The following is a 13,919-nucleotide window of genomic DNA, read 5'->3' as shown; positions in this document are numbered from 1 at the left end:
GTGCGAAAATCATGCACAAAACCATAGGTGGGTCCGCCCAACCTAACATAGGGTCCAAAACCAAAATTTTCCAAGGCACTGCCCCAGACCCCATAAAGTGGGGTTACGGGTGCCCCTCAAACCCCCTGTGACCTCCCCCCCTATAACCCCCAGTTAACTACATGGGCTAGTCGTGGAAATAATATAACACAACCCAACATTCTCCCACTTGTTGTTTTCTTTCGACAAGGGGCCACAAAACAGCTTAGTCATTTTTCCAACCCTGAAATGCCCATTGTCTCTCTACACCAAGAGAAGTTCTCAGAGCTCACAGATTTTGTCAATGCATCTGTAGTATTCTTCAAAGTGTCCACCTTTACCAGCAACACCTTTTTGTCTTCTATCATATCCCTCACAAAGTGATAATGAACATCAATGTGCTTTGTCTTTGAATGATATGCGGGGTTCTTTGCCAAAAAATTGCATTTTGGTTGTCACAGTCTATCCTTATAGCCCCCTGTACTAACCCCATACTTGAACACAATCTCTGCAACCAAACGGCTTCCTTGCTTGCATGAGTGTCTGCCATGTATTCTGCCTTTGTAGTTGATAGTGCCACTACAAATTGTTTCTTACTCATCCAACTGACTGCACTTCCAAATAGGTTAAACACATACCCACTTGTAAATCTTCTCTGATCCATATCTCTAGCCCAGTCTGCATCAACAAAGCCACGAATATCCAACATTTTGTCCAATCCTGGACTTCCTTGGTAGCACAAACCATAATCACTGATGAGCCCCGAATTGGGTAACTTATTGGGCTCATTTTGCCTAATTGTCCTTGTTCAATCCTCCATTTTTCATATATTATGCATGTTTTTTTAGTATGTTTATGTTATTTGAACGAATAAGGGTGGTCACTCTACCAAAGAGGCTAATATGTGCTTATTTCAGGTTTTTTGGACAAATGTTGGAGAAAAACCAAGCAATTATGGGCCAGGTGACAGCCAAGCTTGAGGTGAGGATTTGTAGGGGGGTTGTCTCTAGCATTAAATGGCCCTTCCTCAAAATCTCCACCCTCAACTCCGAGCTCAACAGGCCACCAAAACGAATCCTAAAGGCAGTCGAGCAGCTTTGGGAAGAGTGACTGTTTACTAGCAGTTGGAATAGCCGAGTCCCTTGAATTTAGGGAGGCTACTAGGCCCCTCATAGTGTATAAATAGGAAGGCCTTAGCCTTCGTAGTTTACTTTTGGAACTGTTGGTATTTGCACTATAGTGCTGTCATTTTCTCAGCTCGTTTTCTTGTATCTACTGCTGTATAACTTTCTTGTGATGATTATTTTTGAGTAATGAAAAGCAGCTCTACTTGGCATTAGATCTGAGTTCTTTATAGGAGCCGGCAGCTCTTGGGGTTGGGCCATACCCAAGTGCCAAGGCCTCCTTTATGTATTGTTATTTGTTCTTTATGTATTTGCAAAATCATTTCTATTAAGTAGATTAAATCTTGTTGATTAACTAAGTCAGTGTTGATGATTAGAAAGACTTTTGATGTTCAGATTGAGTTGATAGGTTATTAACAAGGAAAAGCTTCAGAAAAGGGCCATCAAGCACCTCTGATTTCACCTCTCCCTCGGTGGGATCAAGAGTTGGGATCAAGGTGACCTTGCCGCCAACAAAAACACTGACTTTGCTTTACCATGCAATCATTAGTGTTTGATTTTCATTTGTAGAATTTGGTTACATGTTCAGATTCTTGAATGCTTCGTTGCATAGTTAATATACATGGTTTCCTTGCGAATAAAACTTATGTTCATTCTCTTTACTATTAGCTAGAGCAGATTAGGTCAACATAACTAGGTCTCAGATTTTACAAGTCTTCGTTGGTTCAATTGGAAAAACAACTTGTAGAGCACCTGTACCACTTCTCTATCTGCCCATAATCCACCAATCCCATCTGCTCCATCCCCTAACATGGACTCTTGCCTCACTTTTTCCATTTGCTCACATAACCCTAATTTTTGTGCAACATTGTTGCAGTCCCCCTTGAACAAATCCAGCCATCTACATCTTTCCTCAACTCCATCCACCAAGTCCTGGACCACCTCAAACCCTTATCCTACCTCCATACTCACTCCTTCACCTTTCTCTCTCCATCCATCCTCCAAAATCCCATTTTTGAACAACCTGTAGAAAATTACAGACATCCTGTAGAACCCCTGCAGACTTCCTGTAGAGGCTCACGAATGAGGTTTCTTGATAGCCAAACTCTGTGAAACTCTCTGGAAGGGTGTTAAGGACCCCTAGGACCTCTCTAAACCTTCCCGACCTCCTCAAAGAATTTCCTCTCGCCAATCCAGCTCTGCACAGTCAAAAACAGTCAAATCGCATGCATGATAATTCTAGCAACTGATTCAAAAATACAAAAAGATGTTTTTTTCATATGTTACTATAGAAGTAGCTTAGATACATGTATTTACCTTCCTAGAAGTCAATGGCATCTCTTCCAGTAGCTTGCATCCTCTTTCTTACATCACTAGAGCTAGCTGGTAAAATTAGGGTTTGCTAGGGTTTATGTTTCCTTTCAGTGTTCCAGTTTCTTTCTGCAAGTAGAACAGCCTTCTTTGAGTTAGCTTTCATCGATCAGCTAAAAAGATTCTTCTCAGAGCTCATAGAAGTTGGCTTAAGCTCCTAGCAGACTTGTGCCAGCTGACCAAGTGACAGCTGCGGCAAGAGCTAGTACTTGTGAATACAGCACCGTCGCTTCCAAGTTTGTTACGAACTACCAGGTTGATAAAAGTAAAGAAGTGAGCTCCAGTATTGCAGCATCATGGCCAGCTAGGCAATGGAAGCTCTGCAGTGTAGGCAGCCTACCAAATCCTATGCCCTATACCTCAAAGATCAGTGGTTATAGTTTCAGATCAACACCTTGGCCCAAAGGGGCATCACCCCATTCCAAAATTATCATCAGTTTGCAGCTCTATGTGGCAGTAGTTCATCAGAGAATATGGCCAAATTATCAGAGTTCTACTTGCACAACTTCACCCTTCTGAACATGAATGCATGGGATCCCAACACTGTGATAGGAGATGTCCAACTTATGGCCATGGCCTCTTGGATGAGTCATGAGGAGAAGAGAGCAGCAGAGGTCCGCAGCATCATAGGCAGAGAACTCAGTGAGCCACTAATGATCAGAGCAGAGCCGGATGACCCCTCAACAGTGATAAGCGCCCACCAGCACTTGGCCAACAGCCCTCAGAATCTACCAGAATACATTGAGCAATAGGCTCAAGCTATTGCCCACTTTGAGGACAGGGAGAGAGAAAACTGCCTGCATGCCTACACAAGGCGTGGAATGCACTGCCTCGCAGCTTGAAGATAAAGGAATACCACTCGCCCACCAGGATGAGGGAAGCCTTGGCAAGAGTACCTCTCTACAAACAGTTGATGCAGAATCTGCAGGCCAATTGGATTGGCCTAAAATTCAGTCCTCCTTTGCTTTTGGGATCGCTAGAAGGAGTTAAGGAAGAGGAGGAAGGTAGACAATGGGAGCAAGTGGAAAGGAAAGCAGGATTCCACGACCGGGAAGAGGATATCACTGCGGAGGCCTGGGACGTGAGGGAAGCGGTCAAAGCCATACAAGATGATGAGCTGGACTAGTTGCTCAAAGGATGAGCAACCCATTTAGCAGGGGGGTGATGATGAGCCCCGAATTGGGTAACTTATTGGGCTCATTTTGCCTAATTATCCTTGTTCATCCTCCATTTTTCATATATTATGCATGTTCTTTTAGTATGTTTATGTTATTTGAACAAATAAGGGTGGTCACTCTACCAAGGAGGCTAATACGTGGTTATTTCATGTTTTTTGGACAAATTTTGGAGCAAAACCAAGAAATTATGGGCCAGGTGACAGCCAAGCTTGAGGTGAGGATTTGTAGGGGGGTTGTCTCTGGCATTAAATGGCCCTTCCTCGAAATCTCCACCCTCAACTCCAAGCTCAACAGGCCACCAAAACGAATCCTAAAGGCAGCCGAGCAGCTTTGGGAAGAGTCACTGTTTACTAGCAATTGGAACAGCCGAGTCCCTTGAATTTAGGAAGGCTACTAGGCCCCTCGTAGTGTATAAATAGGAAGGCCTCAGCCTTCGTAGTTTACTTTTGGAACTGTTGGTATTTGCACTATAGTGTTGTCATTTTCTCAGCTCATTTTCTTGTATCTACTACTGTATAACTTTCTTGTGATGATTATTTTTGAGTAATGAAAAGCAGTTCTACTTGGTATCAGATCTGAGTTCTTTATAGGAGCCGGCAGCTCTTGGGGTTGGGCCCAACCCAAGTGCCAAGACCTCCTTTATGTATTGTTATTTTTTCTTTATGTATTTTCAAAATCATTTCTGTTAAGTAGATTAAATCTTGCTGATTAACTAAGTCATTGTTGATGATTAGAAAGAATTTTGATGTTCAGATTGAGTTGATAGGTTATTAACAGGGAAAAGCTTCAGAAAAGGGCCATCAAGCACCTCTTATTTCACCTCTCCCTCGATGAGATCAGGAGCTGGGATCAAGGTGACCTTGCTGCCAACAAAAACACTGACTTTGCTTTGCCATGCAATCATTAGTGTTTGATTTTCATTTGCAGAAGTTGGTTACATGTTCAGATTCTTGAATGCTTCGTTGCATAGTTAATATACATGGTTTCCTTGTGAATAAAACTTTTGTTCATTCTCTTTACTATTAGCTAAATCAAATTAGGTCAATGTAACTAGGTCTCAGATTTTACAAGTCTTCGTTGGTTTAGTTGGAAAAACAATTTGCAGAGCACCTGTACCACTTCTCTATCTGCCCATACTCCACCAATCCCATCTGCTCCATCCCCTAACATGGACTTTTGCCTCACGTTTTCCATTTGCTCACATAACCCTAATTTTTGTGCAACATTGTTGCAGTCCTCCTTGAACAAATACAGCCATATACATCTTTCCTCAACTCCATCCACCAAGTCCTGGACCACCTCAAACCCTTATCCTACCTCCATACTCACTCCTTCACCTTTCTCTCTACATCCATCCTCCAAAATCCCATTTCTGAACAACCTGTAGAAAATTACAGACATCTTGTAGAACCCCTGCAGACTTCCTATAGAGGCTCACGAACGAGATTTCTTGATAGCCAAACTCTGTGAAACTCTCTGGAAGGGTGTTAGGGACCCCTTAGGCCCTCTCTGAACCTTCCCGCCCTCCTCCAAACTTTTCCTCTCACCAATCCACCTCTGCACAGTCAAAAACAGTCAAATCGCATGCATGATAATTCTGGCAACTGATTCAAAAATACAAAAAGATTTTTTTTTCAGATGTTACTGTAGAAGTAGCTTAGATACATGTATTTACCTTCCTAGAAGTCAATGGCATCTCTTCCAGTAGCTTGCATCCTCTTTCTTGCATCAGTAAGGCTAGCTGGTAAAATTAGGGTTTGCTAGGGTTTATGTTTCCTTTCAGCATTCCAGTTTCTTTCTGCAAGTAGAACAACCTTCTTTGAGTTAGCTTTCATCCATTAGCTAAAAAGCTTCTTCTCAGAGCTCATAGAAGTTGGCTTAAGCTCCTAGCGGACTTGTGCCAGCTGACCAAGTGACAACTGCGGCAAGAGCTAGTACTTGTGCATACAGCACCGTCGCTTCCAAGTTTGTTACGAACTACCGGGTTGATAAAAGTAAAGAAGGGAGTCCCAGGAGTTGCAACATTATTGCTGCAATACTGGAGCTCACCACTCTTTCTAGCGGACTTGTGCCAGCTGATCAAGTGATAGCCGCGACAAGAGCTAGTACTTGTGCATACAGCACCGTCGCTTCCAAGTTTGTTACGAACTACCGGGTTGATAAAATTAAAGAAGGGAGTTCCAGGAGTTGCAGCATTATTACTGCAATACTAGGGCCCACCAATCACTAGTGCCACGTAAATACCTGAAAACCCGCTTCACTGTTGTCCAATGATCCTTTCCTGGTTTTGACATAAACCTGCTCAATACTCCCATTGCATGTGCAATGTTTGTTCTAGTACAGACCATTGCATAAATCAAGCTACCGACTACGCTTTCATATGGAACACAGGACATATCCTCTTCCTCTTCTTGTGTCTTGGGACATTGTTCAGTAGATAACTTTACACCTATAGGAATAGGAACCTTTACCGGTTTACTATCTTGCATATTAAACCTCTGCAGTATTGTCTCGACATACTTCCACTGGTTTAACCAGAGCTTCCTCTTTGCCCGATTTCTTTTAATTTCCATGCCCAAAACATAGTTTGCAACACCAAAATCTTTCATGTCGAATTTGGAGGACAACTGGGTCTTCAAATCCTGGATAATTTCTTTGTCATTTCCAACTACCAACATATCACCCACATACAATACCAAATAAATAACACGGTCACCAATTAATTTAAAATACACACAGTGATTTCCTTTGCTTCTGGTGAAGCCAAGTCCCTGTATAAATGTATCAAATTTCTGATACCACATCCTTGGTGACTGTTTTAACCCATACAGAGACTTCTTTAACTTGCATACCAGTTCTTTTTTACCCTTCACCACAAAGCCTTCAGTTTTCTTCATGTAGATCTCCTCTTCTAGATCCCCATGAAGAAATGTTGTCTTCACATCCATCTGTTCTACCTCAAAATCAAAAGCAGCAGCAATAGATAAAAGTAACCTAATAGAAGTTACCTTGGCAATAGGAGAAAAAATATCACCAAAATCAATTCCCAGCACCTAGGAATAACCTTTTTCTACCAACCGAGCTTTGTATTTCTCCACCTTTCCTTCTGCATTTGTCTTCTTCTTGAACACCCATTTGCTGCCAATGGCTTTCCTTTCAGCCGACAACTCCACCAGATCCCAAGCCTCATTTTTGTGCAAAGATGCCATTTCATCAACCATGGCCTCTTTACAGAGTTTTCCATCCTCTGAATCTACTACTTCCTTCACAGTTCTAGGATCATCATCAGTAATAGATAAAGAAAAATTTGAACAGAAAGCAGATGGACTATACCTTTTTGGTTGCCTTCTTTCTCGAATTGATCTTCTTACACCCGAATTTTGTGGCTCTTCATCTTCTGATTCCTCCTATGTTGTAGAGTCTGATTCTTCCTCCTTTATCTCAAACTCTATCTTCTCAAGTTCCTTTGGTTGCACTTCATGTTTAATAACATCTTTCACCTCTCTAAACAACACATCTTGGCTATACACAACCTTTCTTGTTGTTGGTTTCCAAAGCTTATAACCCTTTAAACCATCCTTATACCCAATAAAGATGCATTTTTCAGATTTACTATCCAACTTGGTTCGCTTCTCCTTTGGAATATGTACATATGCATCACATCCAAATACCCTCAAATGTGAAAGAGAGGGTTTCTTACTAGTCCATACCTCTTGTGGAGTCTTATCCTCCAACACTAATGAAGGTGACCTGTTGACCAGGTAACATGCAATATCCACCACCTCTGCCCAGAATTCTTGTCCTAACTCGGCACCACTGAGCATGCTTCTTGCCCTTTCCATCAATGTCTTGTTCATTCTTTCTGCAACTACATTTTCCTAAGGTGTATATGGAGTAGTCTTCTGTCATGCTATACCACACTTCTTACAGAATTCTTCAAATTCCCTGCTAAAAAACTCTCCACCATTATCTGTCCTCAGCACCTTTATCTTCTTCTCTGTCTGATTTTCCACGCGAGCCTTAAATTCTTTAATCCTGTCAAAGACTTCAGATTTATTCTTAAGGAAATATATCCATGTATTCCTTGAGAAGTCATCTATAAATGATACATAGTACACAGACTTACCTAGTGATGGAACATTCACAAGTCCAAACACATCACTGTGCACAAGCTCTAATATTTGTTTCGCCCTCTTACTACCAGAGGGAAAACTCACCCAATTCTGCTTCCCATATACACAATTTTCATAGAAATCAAAATCCAAAGAGCTATTACTCATACCTTCTACCATACCTTTACCATGAAGTATCCGAAGGCCCTTCTCTCCAATATGTCCAAGCCTTTGATGCCAGAGCATGGACTTTTCTCCAGAGACCACTAGATTTTCTGCTTCACTTTTAGGAACCACAGAATTGTTGCACCCATCAATAACAGTGCTACCTTGTAGCTTGTACAAAGTTCCAATCTGAACTCCCCGCATCAATACCAATGCTCTCCAAACCATTTTGCAAGTATCCTTCTCGAACATTGTTTTTACACCTGCATCATCCAGCTTGCTTACAGAAATCAGATTTTTGGCCAATGCAGGAATATGTAGAACACTTGTAAGTGTTCTAATCCTTCCACCTTGTAACTTCAACTTTACTTTTCCATGACCAATGATTCTAGCCTTCCTATCATCCCCTAAGAAGACATCACCACCATCATATTTCTCATACTCGCAAAACCACTCTCTATGGGGAGTGAAGTGAAAGGATGCACCTGAGTCAATCAACCATGCCTCATGATCTACATGTGTACTTGAAGAAGCTAAGTACACATCCCCACCTTCATCTGAGGTGGTTTTCACCTCTGTAGAAGGAGCATCATCAAATCCCTTTCCTTTATTAGGAGCTTTAGATTTACAATCCCTATTTTAGTGCCCTTCCTTTCCACATTTCCAGCACACCACCTTTACAGGTTTCCCTGGAGATTTAGATCTCCCACTTGATGACTTATTTTTGTTTCTGTTTTGGGACCGTCCTCGTACAGACAAGGCATCACCATTCTGGCTCTCCATATATTTATGTCTCATCTCCTGCACTATAAAGGATGAGACTATTTCATCAAACTGCAAGGCAATTGCATTGCTACCTGTTGCAATAACCAGAATATCCCATGAATCTGGTAGAGAACACAACAAACTGATGCACTTATCTTCATCTAAAACTTTAATATCAACAGATGCTAACTAACTTACCACAATATTAAATGCATTCAAATGCTCTGTCACCGACTCTCCATCTTTCGTCCTCAGGTTATACAGCTTTTTCCGCAGGAACAGTTTATTCACCAGAGACTTAGATTGGTACAAAGTCCCTAACTTGTCCCACAAAGCCTTCGCTGTAGCTTTCCCTGATACATTCAGCAATACTGAATCTAAGACACACAATCATATTGTGCTCTTTGCCTTCCGATCCAACTTCTTCCATTCTTCATCAAACACTCTCATTGGTTTAGTACCCGAATCTATAGTGATCCACTGATCTTTATCCACCAACAGATCCTCCATCTTGAGTTTCCACAACTCAAAACTCTGACCATTAAATTTCTTGATCTCTATCTTTCAACTGCTCACCATCTTCTTTCACCACCAGACTCGATCTCGCAGATCTCCCACTGAACAGGGTCTACCACAGGCCAGAGTGAAACCCCTCAACAACAAAGGTGTCACCTTGAAGCCAAAACTTCTCTGATACCAAATGTAGGTTTTAACCCCGTACAAAAATTACCTGCATACGAATTCTAAAAACACAAAAAATAAACAATGCAAGAGCATAACACATAAAAATAATATACACAGAAATTTTCCCCTAGATCCCAAAATCGGGACTACTAGCTTGATTTTTCATTATTTTCCTTTCAATGTTATACTACATATTATACATCTCTAAGCTTCCAATACCATGGACCGAAAACCATCACGTCCAATACCATGAACCGAAAACCATCGCGTCCAAAAACATGTGCGAAAACCATGCACAAAACCATAGGTGGGTCTGCCCAACCTAACATAGGGTCCAAAACCAAAATTTTATGGGGCGCTACCCTGGATCCCATAAAGTGGGGTTACGGGTGCTCCTCAAACCCCCTGTGACCTCCCCCCCTCTAACCCCTAGTTAACTACATGGGCTAGTCGTGGAAAGAATATAACACAACCCAATATCTTGAGCCAGAGGTGATCTGGGATGGGTGACCTCTCGGGAAGTCCTGGTTACCGGGTGCAAGCCCCGGAAGTGATGATTGATGTTGTGTGATTCATTTCACTAGTTTCAATCCCACTTCTTCACCTCTGTGAGCATCACCCAATGCAAGGAGTGCTAAGTGGACTATTCAAAAATCATTTGAAATTAGTCAGTTACGACTACCTCTCATGGAAATGGTCATAGATGAATGACTTTCTTAACGCAGTTGAATCCAAAAAATAATATCTAATATAATGCACTTTGAAAGACCCTCAATACTTCAATACATAAGAGTGAAGGGAGCTCTACTTGAATGGTTCATGAGGCACAATACTTGCTAAGGTTTTGCAAATGGGGTAGCAAGCTAAGTGGGCTTCATTGTGGGGAAAACTCCACAGTTAAGCGTGCTTGAGCTAGAGGTGATCGAAGATAGCTGACCTCTCGGGAAGTCCTGGTTACTGGGTACAAGCCCCAGAAGTGATGATTGGCGCTGTGTGATTCATTTCACTAGTTTCAATCCCACTTCTTCACCTCTGTGAGCATCACCCAATGCAATGAGTGCTAAGTGGACTATTCAAAAATCATGAGAAATTAGTCAGTTACTACTACCTCTCATGGAAATGGTCATAGATGAATGACTTTCTTAACACAGTTGAATCCCAAAAAATGATATATAATATAATGCATTGTGAAGGACCCTCAACACTTAAATCCATAAGAGTGAAGGGAGCTCTACTTGAATGGTTCATGAGGCACAATACTTGCTAAGGTTTTACAAATGGGGTAGAAAGCTAAGTGGGCTTAATTGTGGGGAAAACTTCATAGTTAAGCGCGCTTGATCCAAAGGAAATCTGGGATGGGTGACATCCTAGGAAGTCTTGGTTACCTGGTACAAGCCCCAGAAGTGATGATTGACGTTGTGTGATTCATTTCACTAGTTTCAATCCCACTTCTTCACCTCTATGAGCATCACCCGATGCAATGAGTGCTAAGTGGACTATTCAAAAATCATGAGAAACTAGTCAGTTACAACTACCTCTCATGGAAATGGTCATAGATGAATGACTTTCTTACTGCAGTTGAATCCAAAAAAATGATATCTAATATAATTTACTGTGAAAGACCCTCAATACTTCAATACATAAGGGTGAAGGGAGCTCTACTTGAATGGTTCATGAGGCACAATACTTGCTAAGGTTTTTCAAATGAGGTGGCAAGCTAAGTGAGCTTGATTGTGGGGAAAACTCCACAGTTAAACACGCTTGAGCCAGAGGCATTCTGGGATGGGTGACCTCCCGGGAAGTCCTGGTTACTGTGTGCAAGCCCCGAAAGTGACGATTGACGTTGTGTGATTCATTTCACTAGTTTCAATCCCACTTCTTCACCTCTATAAGCATCACCCAATGCAATGAGTGCTAAGTGGACTATTTAACAATCATGAGAAATTAGTCAATTATGACTACCTCTCATGGAAACGGTCATAGATGAATGAATTTCTTAACGTAGTTGAATCCCAAAAAATGATATCTAATATAATGCACAACGAAAGGCCCTCAATACTTAAACACATAAGAGTGAAGGGAGCTCTACTTGAATGGTTCATGAGGCACAATACTTGCTAATTTTTTACAAATGGGGTAGCAAGCTAAGTGGGCTTCATTGTGGGGAAAACTCCACAGTTAAGCGTGCTTGAGCCAAAGGCAATCTAGAATGGGTGACCTCCTGGGAAGTCCTGGTTACCAGGTACAAGCCCCGGAAGTGATGATTGACGTTGTGTGATTCATTTCACTAGTTTCAATCCCACTTCTTCACCTCTGTGAGCATCACCCGATGCAATGAGTGCTAAGTGGACTATTCAAAAATCATTAGAAATTAGTCAGTTACGACTACCTCTCATGCAAATGGTCATAGATGAATGACTTTCTTACGCAATTGAATCCCAAAAAATGATATCTAAATTGAATATGTTTTAAAGTAATTAGAAGTAAAAAAATGTGTGAATCAGATGTTTAAATCATATATTTTTCAAAACTATTTCAACAAGAGATTTAAATAAACTATTTGAAGATCTATGTTAACTAATTTATGTCAATATCAACTTCATATGTATCTATATATAGAAAAAATTTAAGCTTTTATGGTTAAATTTTTTATTTGGTCCTATATATACTCTATTTAGCATTCAAAAATACAATTTAAACACTGAAAATTAACACATTGTATTTTACACTCTAAAAAGCTTGCACGTGAATAAATTTGATCCCTCTCATGTTAGATCTATATTTAACATGGATCTATGTTGGTTGAGCTGAGAGGCTCATTGTACAACCTAGCATGAAAAAAAAAAAAAAAAAAACATTATGTTCTAAATAGAAAAATTATGTTGGTTAAAATTTAAAAAAAAATGAATATGTTGTAGAGTAATTAGAAGTAAAAAAATGTGTGAATCAAATGTTTAAGTCATATACTTTTCAAAAATGTTTCAACAAGATATTTAAATAAACTATTTGAAGATCTATGTTAACTAATTTATGTGGATATCAACTTCATATATATATCTATATATAGAAAACAAATTAAGTTTTTATGGTTAAAACTTTTATTTCATCCTATATATGCTCTATTTAACATTCAAAAATACAATTTAAACAATGAAAAATAACACATTGTATTTTGCACTCTAAAAAAGTTTGCACGTGTAGAAATTTGATTCCTCTTGGCTCATGTTAGATCTGTACTTAAGATGGATCTATGCTGGTAGGTAACAATTGTTGCACTTGTGACAATATTAGACAAGAAATTTGTTGTTGTTAGCAGTGGTTTTGGAGGAAGTAGAGGTGAGTAGATAGATAAGATTGAATCGTGGTTGGAAATGATGTAGGAGTTGGTGACCCGCTGCTAATGTCAACTCGGTGTGTGCGTTCTTTTTTTACAACTCCTTTTAATTGTGCTACTGCTCAGGTAAGTGTTCATTTTTGTCATTCTTATTCATTTCCTTCTACTTATGTAGTTGACTGCTTGTTGTTCCATGTGTGCAAGTTCTTGGTACATCCTTGTTGTTGCTGCTGTTGTGGAGCTCTGGATAGGAAAAACAAGGCCTTGAGAGATGCTTTTGCTCCCATTTTCTCTGGTTTTGAAGGAGAATGCAGGCTCAAGCTGGATGCAGTGATGGCATAGGCTGCTATAGGAGATCGTATAGTTGCTACAGGAAATCTTGTAGCTTCCTTTTACTTCCTGTTTTCAGTGCTTTTTCTTAGAGGGAGGTTGGGTAGTGGTGTATGGGTTGGAGAATGATGATGAAGGCTCAAATGGAGTGGTGAATGGTTGAGGCAAGGGAGGACATGTCCTCTGGGCCTTTTTTTTCCATTTTCCTGTGTTTTTTTGAATGACACAGAGCTAGGTATGGATATGATGGCTTGGAACATTGATGATGGGTGAGGTATGATGAGGTGTAGGGTCCCAACTCAACCTAGAATAGGCCTGCATAGTGATTTTCCTATCAGGACCCCTTTCCTGTATCATTTCAGGACATCCTATAGTGCTACATGATCTTCCTATAGCAATATAGAAAATGCAAAAAAAATGATTTGTGATGCCTGAAAGGGAGACAAGTGATGGGGACATGGTGGCATGAATGAGATGAAGTGGATGGAGGAAAAAATGAGATTATTCTTGGCATGTTGTCCCTATAGCTCTGTGTCTTTTATTGCCTTCAAAAATCTGCAAAATCCCAAAATTCATGAGTGGGCAGGTTTGAGGTCCCTTCCATGGAATTTTTTGTTTTTTTTTTGGAAAGACACACAGGTTTCCTCAAAAGAGATTTTTCAGCCTACCTATCTGCCCTAGGCACCTCAAAGGAGGCTTTCACCCAGGATCCTTTTATTTTGATTTTTTTTTCACTCCTGGGCTTCCTCAAGGAGTTTTTCAACCCAAGAGTTGGCCTCAAGTGCCTCATAGAGGTTTTCATCTAGGCCCCTTATTGTTTTTTTCTTTTTCTTTTTTT

The sequence above is a fragment of the Pinus tabuliformis genome, chromosome 2_1, assembly GCF_031772625.1.
Source record: "Pinus tabuliformis cultivar Carrire ecotype Pingquan chromosome 2_1, CPIR1, whole genome shotgun sequence".
NCBI lineage: Eukaryota > Viridiplantae > Streptophyta > Pinopsida > Pinales > Pinaceae > Pinus > Pinus tabuliformis.
The sequence above is the reverse complement of the archived record's forward strand: the minus strand, read 5'-3'. Positions refer to the sequence as shown.